General features: G+C 44.1%; 1 long non-coding RNA gene across 12 annotated transcripts in view; it reads right to left on the minus strand.

Moving 5' to 3' along the window:
• The window catches only part of LOC149124795 (uncharacterized), a 31,413-nt gene extending 17,754 nt beyond the window's left edge, over positions 1 to 13,659 (minus strand). For 3 of the 12 annotated variants that reach the window (XR_016211516.1, XR_016211508.1, XR_016211513.1), the window contains exons 1-3: positions 13,411 to 13,657; positions 9,003 to 9,204; positions 1,765 to 1,927 (exon numbers count right to left, since the gene is read on the minus strand). This is a non-coding gene — a long non-coding RNA (uncharacterized LOC149124795). Of the gene's footprint in view, positions 1 to 885; positions 1,038 to 1,764; positions 1,928 to 9,002; positions 9,205 to 13,410 lie in introns of all 12 variants that reach the window. The other 9 variants (XR_016211511.1, XR_016211515.1, XR_016211510.1 and 6 more) reach the window with 8 other exon arrangements.
• Positions 13,660 to 15,345: the final 1,686 nt, after the last annotated feature.

Raw genomic sequence — 15,345 nt, forward strand, 5'->3', positions numbered from 1 at the left:
AAAAATATATTGGTGTGAGTTAAGCAATCTTGAAAGCAGCAGCCTCAATTAAAGCAGTAGCTAACTAAAACAGGTGATTTGTGATTCCAGATACCACCAGCATATGGATGGCCTAGCAGAGGCCACCCCAAAATGCTTACTAAGAATTACAAATGAAATGGTTGAATTTTATACCTGCATGATTTTTCTCCATTTTGAGTGCAAGAGCCCAGAATCTTGGACCATCTTCCTGTTTTTTTTCCCAGAATATTAGCAGGGGGCTGGATCAAAATTGGGGCAGCCAGGACATTAACTGGTGCCATATAGGATGCCAGGGTTAGGAAGTGGCTTCACCTGCTATGCCTCAACACAGGCTGCAAAACTGTTTTAATCTTATACATCTATTTGAGCACTGTACTGTGATTTATTTGTATTTTACAAACCAGTAAGCAGTAAAAGCATGACTTATTCACATTTTAAGTAATGGAAAATACATTCACACTAAATTTTGTAGCACATAAGTAGCTGATACTTATATGCTGAATAGCTTATACTTACAAGCTGAAAAACTTGTATAATGCCCACTTTTGGATATACAATCCATAGAGATTATTAGGGAAAAAGTATAACCATGAACAAGGAAAAGTCTTCCAAAACAGTGTTTGTTCCAAATCAACTGTAGTTTCTGAAATGGTTCTCAAAATATGACTTTTAAAGTAAATGTGGTAAATTAAATAACCCTACTCAAAAATAAATAAATAAACCAGAATTTGTGACATCTACAAATCATTTGATATTTGTCAATGACTTCACCATAGCTCGAGATATCAAATATGACAAATTGTATTTCATGTTAATTGGAAAACAATAATTTTTTAAAGAAATTATAGTAGACAAGACACACACCGTGGTATTTGATGTGAGCCTCCCAATCAGCAGCTTAAACTGATGCAGCACAATCCCTGCCCCAGAGCTCCTGGTTTTGATTTAGCCCAGACTCAGTTGTGAGCCTTGGAGGAATCAGCACATGAAAGCACTGTATCTGTTTGTGTCTCTGCCTAAAAGAAATAAAAGAATAAATTAAAGAAATATGCTATGCCCCTCATAAGTAGGATGCAGCTACAGAAGAGATGTTGACTCTACGCCCCTCAACATCCCTTAGGATTAAGAGAATGGAGTCTCTGAGGGGAGAATGTTGTAGGCAGGCATATAGAATAAAATTGATTAGGTGTGTGAGCTAAAAGACCACACTTCCACCATGCCCCTATGTGACCTCATACCCCTACCTGGCCACACCTGTGTACCCACTGGCCAATCAGGTTAATTAACCTCTCCCCTTTGGAAATGGATTAAAAGTCTGGAACATGGTGTCCTTCTCTCTCCTTTCCTTGGCCTTTTGCCAGTATGGGGCTTGCTGTGGCCCTGCACCTCCAGGGCTCATGGACTTTGGGCCACCCACCCCATGCTTCCTGGCCTAGATGTTCCTCCAAGTGGCTGGTTCCTAGTACTCAGCATGAATCCAGATTTGCTTCTCTCCTGTAGATAGTGTTCTCACTCTCATATGCATTTCTTTCACTAAATAAAAGCTTAAAAATGTAAAAAAAAATTGGCTGCCTTCTGCTCTTTTCCCTATTTCTAAACTTTACAACACAAGCAACCACAATGTGCTCCATTAAAATAGATTTGCTTACTGTGGACATTGCAGGGAGGTTTGGGGGTAAGAAATGCCACTTGTGATAACATCATTACATACTGGAGTGCCTTGTTGGAGCCTGCTTATCCTACCTGATCCATCTTCCTGCTAATGTTCATCCTGAGATGATGATTCAAGTACTTGAGTCCCCTCCATAAACATGGTAGCTGCAAATGCAGTTTTTGGATGCTGGATTTAGCTGCTGCAGGCCCCTGGGCAGTGAGCCAGCAGATGAGAAGGTCTTTCTGTCTCTGCCTTTCAAATAAATGAAAATAAATAAGACATTAAAGAAAAATGACAGCAAAAGAGAACAATTAAAATATCCTATTTTAATGAATTCTATATAAATTATCATGTTCAATGTGAATTATCTAAATATACCAATTAAAAGAGATTGAAACAGCCAAAATAAAACCAAGACCAAACTATGTGTGATCTATAAGAAAACCATTTTAAATATAAAGTCACAAAAAGATGATCTGATTCTGGGTTAATTAAAGAAAAAAATTGGATGCCAGCATTATAGCACTGTATCAAGATTAACTTCCTACTTATGATGCTGGCATCCAACAGACTATCAAATATCAGCTGCTCTGTTTTCAATTGAGCTCCCTTCTAATGTCTAGGAAAGCAGTGATGATTGTCCTAGTACCTGGCTCCTGCCACCCATGTGGGAAACCCAAATGGAGCTCAGGTATCCTCCAGGTGAAGAGTTAGGGTCCTGGCTTAGGCCCAGCCCAGCCCAATCCAGCCCATTGCAGCCATTTGTAGAGTGAACCAGAGGATGGAAGATCTCTTTCTCTGTCACTCTCCCAATCAAATAAATAAATAAGAAAGAATAAATTTCACTTGCATATGAAATGTGAAAGATCTGCATTACAACATGGTGACTCCACCATCATCAAAAACAACTCCATGATAGAATGCATATGGTGGTGAGGTTTATTTCACTTCTACACACATATTTATCACCATTAATGTGTTAAATTTTTCCATTTTTTTCAACTGAAAATATATAAGTACATTAAGAGTAGGATAAACACAAAGATAGCTTCAGTTCTGATTAGGATTTAGGTCAGAAAAATTTTAAGTGTTACACAATGAAACTGAAGGCAGTTTTCCAAAAGGATAGTACACTGTTTCCTTAGCATCAATCTGTGTAAAGTAAAATCCATACAACTGAATGGGCATTACAGATACATCAGTGGTAATCAGTACAAATAAATATAAAAGTGGAAGTACCAAATCACTGGAAATTGGTATTTAGTAATGAGTAATCAGAGATGCCAGTTACTACTAGATGGAATAAGGAAATAAACTCATCCCAGTGTTGACAAATCACAAAATACACATCAATGAAAATTTAGTTAATCCCTCCACTCTATGAATACTTTACATTAAATATGAATTTATCCACAACCTGCAGCCTAACAATATTTTTCTCAGTTATTTAAAATATTTGCAATGCATTAGCACTGGTGGGGAATTAAAAAAAGTAACAGTCACAGACATCAAATAATAATCTAGAAGAAAGCAACGTTCCATAACTCCTGGCACCACTGATGTGAACTGCCTGAACTACAACCTAGAATAGAAACATATGGGAACAAAACACTCAAGGGAAAAAAGGAAAATATCTTTTTAGTGTAAAATATCAACAGTTAGTATCAGCATTCTGAAAAGTTGAAAAGCCAAGAGACAAACACAAGCAAAATTCTTCTTTGGAAGAAGTAGATCATAAACTACAAAAAGAACCACAAAGAATTAGACCTGGTCACTTCTGAGGGCAGTGGGGGAAGAAATCAAGAAGACACCTGAACTGACAAATGCCCATTCATTCATTTGGGTAAGCATTCTGTGGGTGTTTATACTTTTTATGTAAAGTCAGCAGAAAATAAGTGCTACCGAACAATAATCAGGCCCTTGCTTCTCGACAACTGGATTCACCAGAGAGAAAAGCATATATTTCAAGAAGCCGGCATCTTGGGGAGAAAGAGATCTCTTCATCTAAAACGTGCTCTTTTCACCCAACGAGCCAGCAAGAGCTGTTTCTAAGAACATGGGTCAAGGGGCAGACACTGGTATATGGGGTAAAGGCACAGGCAGCAGTACCACTGTCACATATGGGCACCAGCTGCTCTGCTTCTGATCCAACTCACTGTGAATGCAGCTGGGAAATCAGTGGAAGGTCACCCACGTGCTTGGGCCCCTTCCACCCCCTTGGGAGACCTGGGAGATGCTTCTGACTCCTGGATTTGGTCTGGTCCAGCTCAGGTGATTGCAGCCATGTGGGGAATGAACTAGCTGATGGAAAATCTCTCTCCATCTCTTCCTCTCTCTCTCTGTACCTCTTCCTTTCAAATAAAATAAATACATCTTTTTTAAAAAATGGGTAGCTTCAGATGGGGGTTAGAAATCAAAGTGATTCTATTTAGTTGACAATTTGGCAGCTGTTCAGGCTTTGCTCTAATAAGTGCTCATCTGGGGAAATCCAAGGCATCAACCAGGTGAAGATGTTTTGATGGGGCTGAGGCTCCTTTGTTAGCTGGGTCAAAGTCTGCTATTCTGGGCTGGAGCTGTGGCACAGCAGGGTAAAGACCCAGCCTGTGGCACTAGCATCCCATATGAGATGCTCCTTTTCTGATCCAGCTCTCTTCTGTGGCCTGGAAAAGCAGTAGAAGATGGCCCAAGTCCTTGGGCCCCTGAACCCATGTGGGAGACCCAGAAGAGGCCCCTGGCTCCTGATCAGCTCAGCTCTGGCCATTGCGGTCATTTGGGGAGTGAACCAGTGGATGGAAGACCACATAGGACCCCTGATCATTATGAGATAATAATCACTTACATAATATTAAGTCAAATTATGTATATATTAAGTATACTGAATATGTAATTAATAGATATAGACATTTAAATATATTAAAAATCTCAACTATTAAAACTCAGTTTTCTAAACCCAAATTCAGAGAATACATGAGATAATCTTGACAAAACACAAAATTTCTTTCCCTTCTGTAATAACCAAAAGGTAAAGAAAATTCTTTTGTGCTGTGTTTCTTCTAATGGGAAGCTCCTCCAGATAACTTAGAAGTTAAACCCAATGGAAAGGTACCCAAACTTAGACACTGGAGGCGTGAGCATTCAACATTATAAAAGAATGAAAAAACTTAGAAAAGATGACACCTGTTGCCGGCACTGTGGCTTAGCAAGTAAAGCCATCACCTGCAGTGCTGCGATCCCATATGGGTGTCAGTTCACATCCTGGCTGCTCCACTTCTGATCCAGCTCTCTGCTATGGCCTGGGAAAGCAGCAGCAGAAGGCCCAAGTCCTTAGGCCCCTGGATCCTTGTGGGAGACCCAAAAGAAGCTCCTGGCTGCAGCTCAGTGCAGCTTTGGCCATTGTGGTCATCTGGGGAGTGAACTATCAGATGGAAGACCTCTCTCTCTCTCTCTCTGCCTCTCTGTAACTCTGCATTTCAAATAAATAAATATATCAAAATAAAATAATACACCTTAGAAACAAAAGCAGAAAAAAATCCCATAGAACAATTTAAATACATCTAGAAAAGTCAGGTGTAGGGGCCAGTGTTGTGGCATGGTGTGTAAAAGCCACCACCTGTGACACAGGCATTCCACATGCACACTGATTCTAGTCCTGACTATTCCATTTCTGATATAGTCACTGCTAATGTGCCTAGAAAACCAATGAAAAATGGCCAAGTCCTTGGGCCCCTGAAAGCGAGGTGGGAGACCCAGAAGAAGCTCCTGATTCCTGGCCATTGTGGCTCAAGTTCAGCCATTGTGGCCATTTGGGGAGTGAAGCAGTAGACCAAAGATCTCTGTCTCTCCCTCTTTCTGTAAACTGTGCCTTTCAAATAAAAAGAAAGCTTAAAAAAATTAGGTGTAGGGGTTGGCGCTGTGGTGTAGCAGGTCAAGCCACTGTCTGAAGTGCCAGCATCTCATAAGGGCACTGGTTTGAGTCCTGGCTGCTCCACTTCCTATCCAGCTCTCTGCTATGGCCTGGGAAAGCATCAGAAGATGGCTCAAGTCCTTGGGTTTCTGCACTCACTTGGGAGACCTGGAAGAAGCTCCTGGCTCCTGACTTCACATCAGCACAGCTCTGGCTGTTGCGGCCATCTGGGGAGTGAACCAGCAGATGGAAGACCTGTCTCTCTCTCTGTCTCACCTCTCTCTGTGTAACTCTGACTTTCAATTAAATAAATAAAGCTTTTTAAAAAATTAGTTGTAAAGATCAAGTACTCTTATTATCCCTAGTTTCCTAAGATAAATATTTCTCTTTCAAGATTAATTTATTTCCAAGGTAGAGTTACAGAGAGAGAGAGAGATCTTCCATTGGCTAGTTCATTAGCCAAATGGCCACTACAACCAGAACTGAGCCAGGCAGAAGCCAATGCCAGGAGACTCATCCAGGTCTCCCACATGGGCGCAGGGTCCCAAGGACTTGGGCCATCCTCTCCTGTTTTCCCAGGTGCATTAGCTAGGAGATGAATCAGAAGTGGGCCATGAGGAATCAAACCAGTGCCCATATGGGTTGCTGCCATCACAGGCAGCATCTTAAACTGCTATGCCACAATATCAGCTGTAAAGACAAGCATTTCTCATGACAGGCCATAACTAAACAATAAAGGGGGAGAAAATAGCTTATAAGAGATGGCTAGTTGTTGGAAAGGAGTCAATCAAATGGAAACTGTAAGAAGCTTCAGTTGAGGAGATGGTTGAAAATGTTATTAGAGGGGCCAGGCACTGGAGCGTAGTAGGCTAATCCTAGGAAAGCAGTGCAAGATGTGCTTAAGAATGGAGGACCCACAAGAAGCTCCTGGCTCCTCTTGGATTGGCTCAGCTCCAGCCGTTGCAGCCATTTGGGGAGTGAACCTGTGGATGGAAGATCTTTCACTCTGCCTCTCCCTCTCTCTATCTCTCTCAAAATTTTAGGCACTGTGGTATAGAAGGTTAAGCCTCCTCCTCAGTGCCAGCATCTCATGTGGACTCTGGCTCAGTTGAGTCCCAGCTGCTCTACTTCTGAATCAGCTCTCTGCTAATGCACCTGGGAAAAGCAGAGGAAGGTGGCCTAAGTACTTGAGTCCCTGCACCTGTGTGGGAGACGCAGCAGACACTCCTAGTTCCTGCTTACTGGCTCCTGCCTGACCCAACCTCCACCCATTGAGGCCATTTGGGTAGTGAGTCATTGGATGGAAGATCTCTTTCTTTTCCTCTTTCTCACTTTGTATCTCTGCCTTTCAGATGAATAAATCTTTTTTAGAAAGTTATCAGACTTTAAAATGAAATATTAAAAATCTCTAGCAAATATTTATCATTAATATTTATATTTTCTAAAAAAAAACTTTACTGATTTAACATAGGGGACTAAATCCTAGTTTTATTTATTTGAAAGACAGAGTTACAGAAAAATAAAGCCAATGAGAAAGAGATTGTCTATCTGGTTCACTCCCCATCCATCTACAACAGCCAGAGCTGGGACAGGTTGAAGCCAGAAGCCAGGGAAGTCCATGTGGTTCTCCCACATGTGTGGCAGGGGTCCCAGCACTTGGGCCATCTTCTGCTATCCCAGGCACATTAGCAGGGTGCTGGATTAGAAGTGGAGCAGTCTGGACTCAAAGAAGCACTCTTATGGGATTCAGGTATGATAGACTGCATTTAACCGATGATGCTGCCCCCACTCTGAAAATTTTTAATGTCAGGGCCAGTGTTATGATATATGGGTAGTCACCACCTGTGATGCTGGCATCCCATATGGGCACTGGTTCATCTCACAGCTGCTCTACCTCAGATCAAGCTCCCTGCTAATGGCCTGGGAAAAGCAGAGGAAAATGGCACAAGTGTTTAGGCCCCTGCTACTGATGTAGGAGGCCTGAATGGAGCTCCAGGCTCCTGCCTTCAGTCTGGCCCAGTGCTTGATTATTACAGACATCTGGGGATGAACCAGTAGATGGAAGATGTCTGTTTCTGTCTCTCTAACTCAGCCTTTCAAATACATAAATAAATCTTTCAAAAATTCTAGACTTTGGGATATTGACTTAGAATTATTTCTTATTGGGGCTGGTGCTGTGGCATAGTAGGTTAAGCCTCCACCCGCAGTGCTGGAGTGCTGGCATTGCATAAGGACACTGGTTCAAGTCCTGGTTACTCCACTCCTATCCAGCTCCCTCCTAATGACCTAAGAAAGCAGATAAGGTGGCCCAGAGTCCTTTAGCCCCTGCACCCATGTGGGAGAATGGGAGGAGGCTCCTGGCTTCTGGCTTGAGATCTGCAAGGTCCAGCCATTTCAGCCCTCTGGGGAGTGAACCAGTGGATGGAGGACCTCTCTCTCTCTCTCTCTCTCCTTCTCCCTCTCCCTCTCTCTGTTATTCTGCTTTGCAAATATTTAAATAAATAAATCTTAAAAAAATATTTCTTATCCTTGGTAATTTACTGTTTAATGAAAACTTAGCAGGTAATTGTGAACAGTTATATGTTAACAACTTATGAAAACATTTACCGGGCCGGCGCCGTGGCTCACTAGGCTAATCCTCTGCCTTGCGGTGCCAGCACACCGGGTTCTAGTTCCTGTCGGGGCACCAGATTTTGTCCCAGTTGCCCCTCTTCCAGGCAAGCTCTCTGCTGTAGCCAGGGAGTGCAGTGGAGGATGGCCCAAGTCCTTGGGCCCTGCACCCCATGGGAGACCAGGAGAAGCACCTAGCTCCTGCCATCGGATCACCGTGGTGCGCCGGCTGTAGCACGCCAGCTGTGGCAGCCACTTGAGGATGAACCAATGGCAAAAGGAAGACCTGTCTCTCTGTCTCTCACTGTCCAGTCTGCCTGTCAAAAAAAAAAAATTTACCAAAAGGCCCAATGCCTTCTATATATTTTAAGCCAAGAATACATGTATTTAGAAAAATCTATCTTTTACATTTAGCAATTCAAACAAAGTCATCCTACTGCAGAGTAGCCCTTGGTCTCTCTAGCTGATACACTGCTTTATCTCTCTTCAGCCACTCTAAATCAGAGATGCTCTTATCCCTGGGCAGGAAAACATGAGGTCTATTACCTCATGTCAAATTGCATAGGGTCCCCAAATCAGTAATCCATCCCGTGATCACCTTGAGGAGAGGATCTGGGTTGCGCATGGCACAAGCATCATGAGCCATCAAGGGTGGGATTCCCTTTGTACCCAGTCATCCTCCTCACCTTGCAGAGCTTGTAGTTCAGTTTGTATACCACCTCCTGCTCATGTCTGCCACCACGTGGCTTCTGCTGTGATGTAGTGAACAGCAAGATGGCCCTGTGGTGTCAAAGATCAGGCAGAAATGCTCACCTGTCAGCTTGATGCTGATGTTTGCTCCATCTCACACATATCCATGAATCCAGCAAGGCTTGCAGCATCAGCTTGAACCTTGCTGTGGATTCTGACCCAGCACTGCTACATTATCTTCTCTACCTCCTCTCCAGTCAGTGCATACTTGAGTCTATTTCTCAGGAAGGTGAGGAGAGGGAGACATCCTTTAGGTTGCAGGGACCTGATGATGCACAAGGTGCCACAGCAAAGACCACCAATTCATTTTTTAGCAATTATACTTACATTGCCTGAGAAACTAACATATTAGATAAGTATGGTTATTCTCTTAAGTCATGATCTTGCCAAAGAACAACTTTAAATTGGACTTCATAGCAAGCAATGAACACTGCATCATCTTTTTATCTATTGTTTGTGCTTAGGTGAAAATTACGTTTGGATTTTAAATAACACAAATAAGCACAACCAACTTTTACACATACAACAGTACACACATATAATGCATAGCATACATTATGACAGAGAAAAATACAGAAATCTCTGCAACTCTTTTTAAATCTTTTAATCAGGCCCTATGGCTCATCATGTGGGTAGCCAATTGAACAGGGATGAATGTTGATAAGAGGAAAGAGCTTATTTCTAGAAGCTGGCATCTTGGGGAAAGAAATTTCTCTCTTTTTAAAGATTTTATTTATTCATTTGAGAGACAGAGCCACAGAGAGTGGGAGAGCCAGAGAGAAAGGTCCTCCACCAGCTGGACCACCCCCAAAAAGGCCACAATGGCTGAGGCTGGGCTAATCCAAAGCCAGGAGCCAGGGCCTTCCCCATATCTCACACGTGGGTACTGGGTCCCAAGCCCCCCTGGGCATCTCCCACCACATTCCTAGGCCACAAAGCAGAGATCCAGATCAGAAGAGGACCAACAGGGACATGAAACAGTGACCACATGGGATGTCAGCACTACAGGTGGAGGTCCAGCTCTATATGCCACATTACAACCCCAAGAGAGAGCTCTTGATATAAAATGTTCTATCTCTGTTAAAGGGTTAATTTTTTAAGATTTATTTATTTATTTGAAAGTCAGAGTTACACAGAGAGAGAAGAAGGTTAGAGAGAGAGAGAGAGAGAGAGAGAGAGAGAGAGGTCTTCCATCCAAAGGTTCACTCCCCAATTGGCTGTGATGGCCAGAGCTGTGTCAATCCAAGGCCAGGAGCCTGAGATCATTCTGGGTCTCCCACTTGGGTGCAGGAGCCCAAGGACTTGGGCCATCTTCTACTGCTATCCCAGGCCATAACTGGGAAAGGGTTCCTTAAAGGACAAGGGTAGCTTCAGGGGGAGGTAAATAAAACAATGAGTCACCTTAATTGACAGTATGTAAATACCCAAGCTTTTTCTGATGATGCCTCTTAACCAGGGGGCTCAGCATCAGTTGGGTGAAGGCTTCTTTGTTAGCTGGGGCAAAAGTCCACCATTATACAAATGCTACTATTCAGGCAATATACAGGATCAGTAATTGGTTTTTGCTATATAAAATGTGAAAAGGAAAAGGGAAGGAGGATGGATTTAGTATGGTTAAAATTCCTTTTTAAAAGCTCCAATCAACTGAATATAATTACTTTCTGCTGTTAGTAACCTCAATTAACCCTATTGTTCCACAGTTGAAACCTGAAAAATTTACTTAAGCATTTAACTTGGAAAGCAACTCTAGTCCCAGTGATGGTACTGGACACTAACATATGTAAAGATAATTATATCCTCATTTCAGATTCAGTAAGCACTCTGTTGGGAAAACATCTTTTATTGCTTTATTAACTCTTGTTCATCACAGTCAGTTTTATCAGAGGCATTTGTGGAAATTTACAATAGATTTTTCTTAAATTTTTTAAAATTTATTTGACAGATAGTTGGTGAGAGAGACAGAAAGGTCTACCTTCCATTGGTTCACCCCCCAAATGGTCACTACAGCGGGCGCTGTGCCGATCTGAATGAAGCCAGGAGCCAGGTGCTTCTTGTTTCCCATGTGGGTACAGGGCCCAAGCACTTGGACCATCCTACACTGCCTTCCTGGGCCACAGCAAAGTTGGACTGGAAGAGGAGCAACCGGGCCTAGAACTCGGCACCCATATGGGATGCCAGTGCTGCAGGTGGAGGATTAACCAAGTGAGCCATGGCGCTGGCCCCTACGATAGATTTTTTAAGAGACCAGGGAGCCCCAGGGTCTCTGCTCTACCACTGGGCTGAGGCAGAGCTGAAGCTCCTGCATTTTCTAAATTGACAAGGACTCCTAACCTGTCTCCTTGGACATCAACAGCCACAGACACAGTTGCTGGAAGGTTTAAGGGATTTAAATGCTTACTCTGTCCCATTTACCAGAAATCTCACAAAACCTCTACTGTTAGAAACCCACTGACACTGTGGCAGATTGGGTAAGGCAGCCACCTGCAGTGAGTGCCAGCATCCCATGTGGGTGCCCGTTGGGGCCAGTCCTGGGTGCTCCAATTGTGATCTAGGTCTCTGATATGGCCCTGGGGGAGCAGTGGAGGATGGCTCAGGCCCTTGGGCCCTTGCATTAGGTGTGGGGGGGGAACCCTGAGAAAGCTCCTGGCTCCTGGATTCAAATCAGCCCAGCTCTGGCCATTGCAGCTATCTGAGAAGTAAACCAGTAGATGAAGGACCTGATGGAACAAGGAACAAGGACATAAGCCTCAGCCATTCTCCTGCATTGAACAAAAGAGATAAACATTGGAATGTATTCTTTGCCCTAGAAACACAATTGGAGGGCCTGCGCTGTGGCATAGCAGGTAAAGCTGCTGCCTGCAGTGCAGGAATCTCTTATGGGTGCCGGTTTGAGTCCTGGCTGCTCCATTTCTAATCCAGCTCTCTGCTATGCCTGGGAAAGTAGTGGAAGACAGCCCAAGTCCTTGGGGCCCTGCACCCATGTGGGAGACCCAGAAGAAGCTCCTGGCTCCTGGCTTCAGATTGATGTACCTCTCTCTGGCCATTGTGGCCATCTGGGGAGTGAACCAGAGGATGGAAGCCTTCTCTCTCCCTCTCTGCCTCTCCTTCTCTCTCTGCTTAACTCTGACTTTCAAGTAAATAAATAAATCTTAAAAAAAAAAAAAAAACACCTCAATTGGGTCTCAGACTCTGCTGTCTTCATACTCCACCCCTTACAGCCACCTGAAAGACCAGTTCCAGGAATTCCCCTCTGCCTGCTGCCCCCTACCTCACCCCCATCCCCAGCCTTCCCTGGGGGTCAGGGCCTTCTGTCAGGTGTTCCATCATGGGTACGTGGGCAGTTGCAGTTGGTCACCCATCTCTACGGATTTATTTTCCCTGAATAAATTTGGTCTGCCTATAAATTCATACACTACCTCCTCTCTATTCTGTGCCTCTTTTCCTAACAGGACACACCCCCCCACCTCTGCCTCTCTAACTCTGCTTTTCAAATAAAATAAACATTTAAAAATCCCACTTAACAACCACCTTCTCTTAAATTTAACACATATGCAGGCCATGCAATATTATAATAGAACACCATTTTTTTCTTAGTCGTAAGATCATAACTATATCCTGTCCAATCAGCCACAATGCAACTCAAGGTGATTTTGGATGAAAATTAAATTGAACCACTCATATTTCACCCAAGAGGAAGAAATCCTCATACAAACAACCAAATGAGTACTCTTCCAAAAAATCTTACAATCCATCTCCTACACACCAGTAACACAAAAAATGACCTAAACCAGGTCCAAATGCCATGAGCCCAAAGAGCAGAGACAGAAATTTCAGGTATGCCCCTGGTTCAACTTATCCAGTCTCAGAGCTGTTGACTCCGGGGAGCCTTTGATTCCCCGCAAGGTAGCTAATGTCACAGCGGGAACAGAAAGGAAAGTCCTGGAGAGCAAGTGCTCTCAGAAGCTGTGGGGATGTCCCCAGAGTCCCAGCCAAAATGTTAGCTCAAAAGCAGTTCTGGGGTGGAGGTACAAGTGACCATTGCCCTCCTTACTAATGTGAAAGGGTTAAGCCACTTGAAAAATACATTGCCGGGGCCAGCGCTGTGGCTCAGTGGATTAATGCCCTGGCCTGAAGTGCCAGCATCCCATATGGGCACCGATTCTAGCCCTGGCTGCTCCTCTTCCCATCCAGCTCTGTGCTATGGCCTGGGAAAGCAGTAGAAGATGGCCCAAGGCCTTGGGCCCCTAACCGTTGTGGGAGACCGGGAAGAAGCTTCTGGCTCCTGGCTTCAGATTGGTGCAGCTCCAGCTATTATGGCCAACTGAGGAGTGAATCATCGGATGGAAGACCTCTCCCTCTCTCTCTCTCTCTGCCTCTCCTCTCTGTGTAACTCTGACTTTCCAATAAATAAATAAAACCTTTAAAAAACAACAACAACAAAAATACATCGCAGACTTCTGGGCTAGCTCACCAATGTTGTTCCCAGACACAATCCGGCTCTTGATGCTCACCGCTTCAATTCGCCATAGCTGAGTGCTGGCCAGAGGAAAGGGTGTATTTCCAGAAGGCGGCTGCAGTCTTGGGAAAGAAAATCCTCCCAATCCAAAGAAGCCTTTTTCTACCAAACCACGCAGCACAGAGGATGTTTAAAGGGACAGGGGTAATTGGAGCACCAGGCTTGAAATAAAACAATGAGTCTATTCAATTGACAATTATGCAGATTTTCAGGCTTTGTTCTGAGGAAGGTCCCACCAGCCAGTCAGGGGAGTCCAGGGTGTCAGGAGGGAGGTGCATTCTGCCTCAGTTGGGGGAGGGTTCTCTGTCAGCTGGGTCAAAAGCCTGCCCTTCCAAATCATCTCCTTTTTTTCAGTAGGCTTCCAAAACTCTTCTGCAAATATTACTCACAAGATTAGGGGAAGGCAGGATGCCTTCATTAGGACTACCATGCTGTTGGAGGAGGGTGATTGGGGTTTATAAAGAGGTTCTAAGGCAGGAGGTGCTGATGTAAGGACTAATGGGGAGTCCTTGTAAGAGTGGACAAGATGCTTGCTTCTCCACAGAACCTGTCTATTAGCAAGACAGAAGTGGTGATCCCACTCCCCCAGTTTCTAGTTTTATCATGAGAATAGCAAGGAAGCAATGATCCACCCTTCTGAGCTTCTAGTTTTATCAGGAGAATAGAAAGAATTTGCCTATCCTACTATTCAGCTGGATTTTTGTTTTAACAAGAGCAAGCTAGACAGGATTATTGATGGATTTTGTCCCCAGCCTCTGACTAATTGTTAGCTGTTATTATTCTGCTCATCCAAATTGCAGTTAAAAAACTCCACTCCATTTTTCAGGTCTCTCTCTCTTGGAGACCCCCTAGTGGCTGCTGTGGCTAGAGGTTTCTCATGTAAATAAATCTTGCTTTGCTCACTGCGTGTCCACATTAAATTCCTTGTGAGACACGCACCCCAGGCACCTTCCTTCATCACCATTTTCCCCCATTACTTTGGTGTGGTGAAGTCGAGGAAGAGTTGACAGTCTTCTGGTTTCAGATGTCATAGCTTGTTGCTAGATCGATGACAAGACTTAAGTTCTCTGATTCCTCCTGGTGGTCAGCACCTGAGTCCTTCAGCTCTGTCTCAGCCTAATGGTAGAACAGAGACCTGTGGCTTCCCTGCTCTCTTAAAAACCTACTGTAAATTTCCACAGATGCCCCTATGAAGTTGATTGTGAGGAGCAAAAGTTAACAATAGGATTTCTTCCTTTCTTTCTTTCTTTCTTTTTTCTTTTTTTGACAGGCAGAGTTAGTGAGAGAGAGAGACTGAGGGAATAGTCTTCCCTTTTCCATTGGTTCACCCCCAAGTGGCCGCTCTGGCTAGCATGTGGTGGCCAGTGCGCTGTGCCAATCCTAAACCAGGAGCCAGATGCTTCCTCCTGGTCTCCCATGTGGGTGCAGGACCCAAATACTTGGGCCATTCTCCACTGCCTTCCCAGGCCACAGCAGAGAGCTGGACTGGAAGAGGAGCAACTGGGACAGAATCCGGTGCCCCGACTGGGACTAGAACCCAGGGTGCTGGTGCTGTAGGCAGAGGATTAGCCTAGTGAGCGTGGCACTGGTCAATAATGGGATTTCTAAGAGCTGGGTGTCTACTTCTCACTGTTTCTGCACGCACACACACACACACACACACACACACTCCTCTCCTAGACAAAAGATTTCCCAGGTACAAAATTAGGTAATGTTATCAGACTCAGTAGCCTTCTTTGCTCCAAACAGTGTTTTCTGGGTGTGTGTTTATTGGAGGGGAAGACTAGAACCACCTATGAAGTTATTGGGATAAGGCAGGACTTTGTAGGATAAAATACTGGGCTGTTTCCCAAGGCCTGCTTCTGTAGGCAGCCCATAGAGAAGTCATCG

Source organism: Oryctolagus cuniculus, chromosome 8, assembly GCF_051225735.1.
Source record: "Oryctolagus cuniculus isolate XC-2025 breed Fujian yellow rabbit chromosome 8, ASM5122573v1, whole genome shotgun sequence".
Lineage (NCBI taxonomy): Eukaryota > Metazoa > Chordata > Mammalia > Lagomorpha > Leporidae > Oryctolagus > Oryctolagus cuniculus.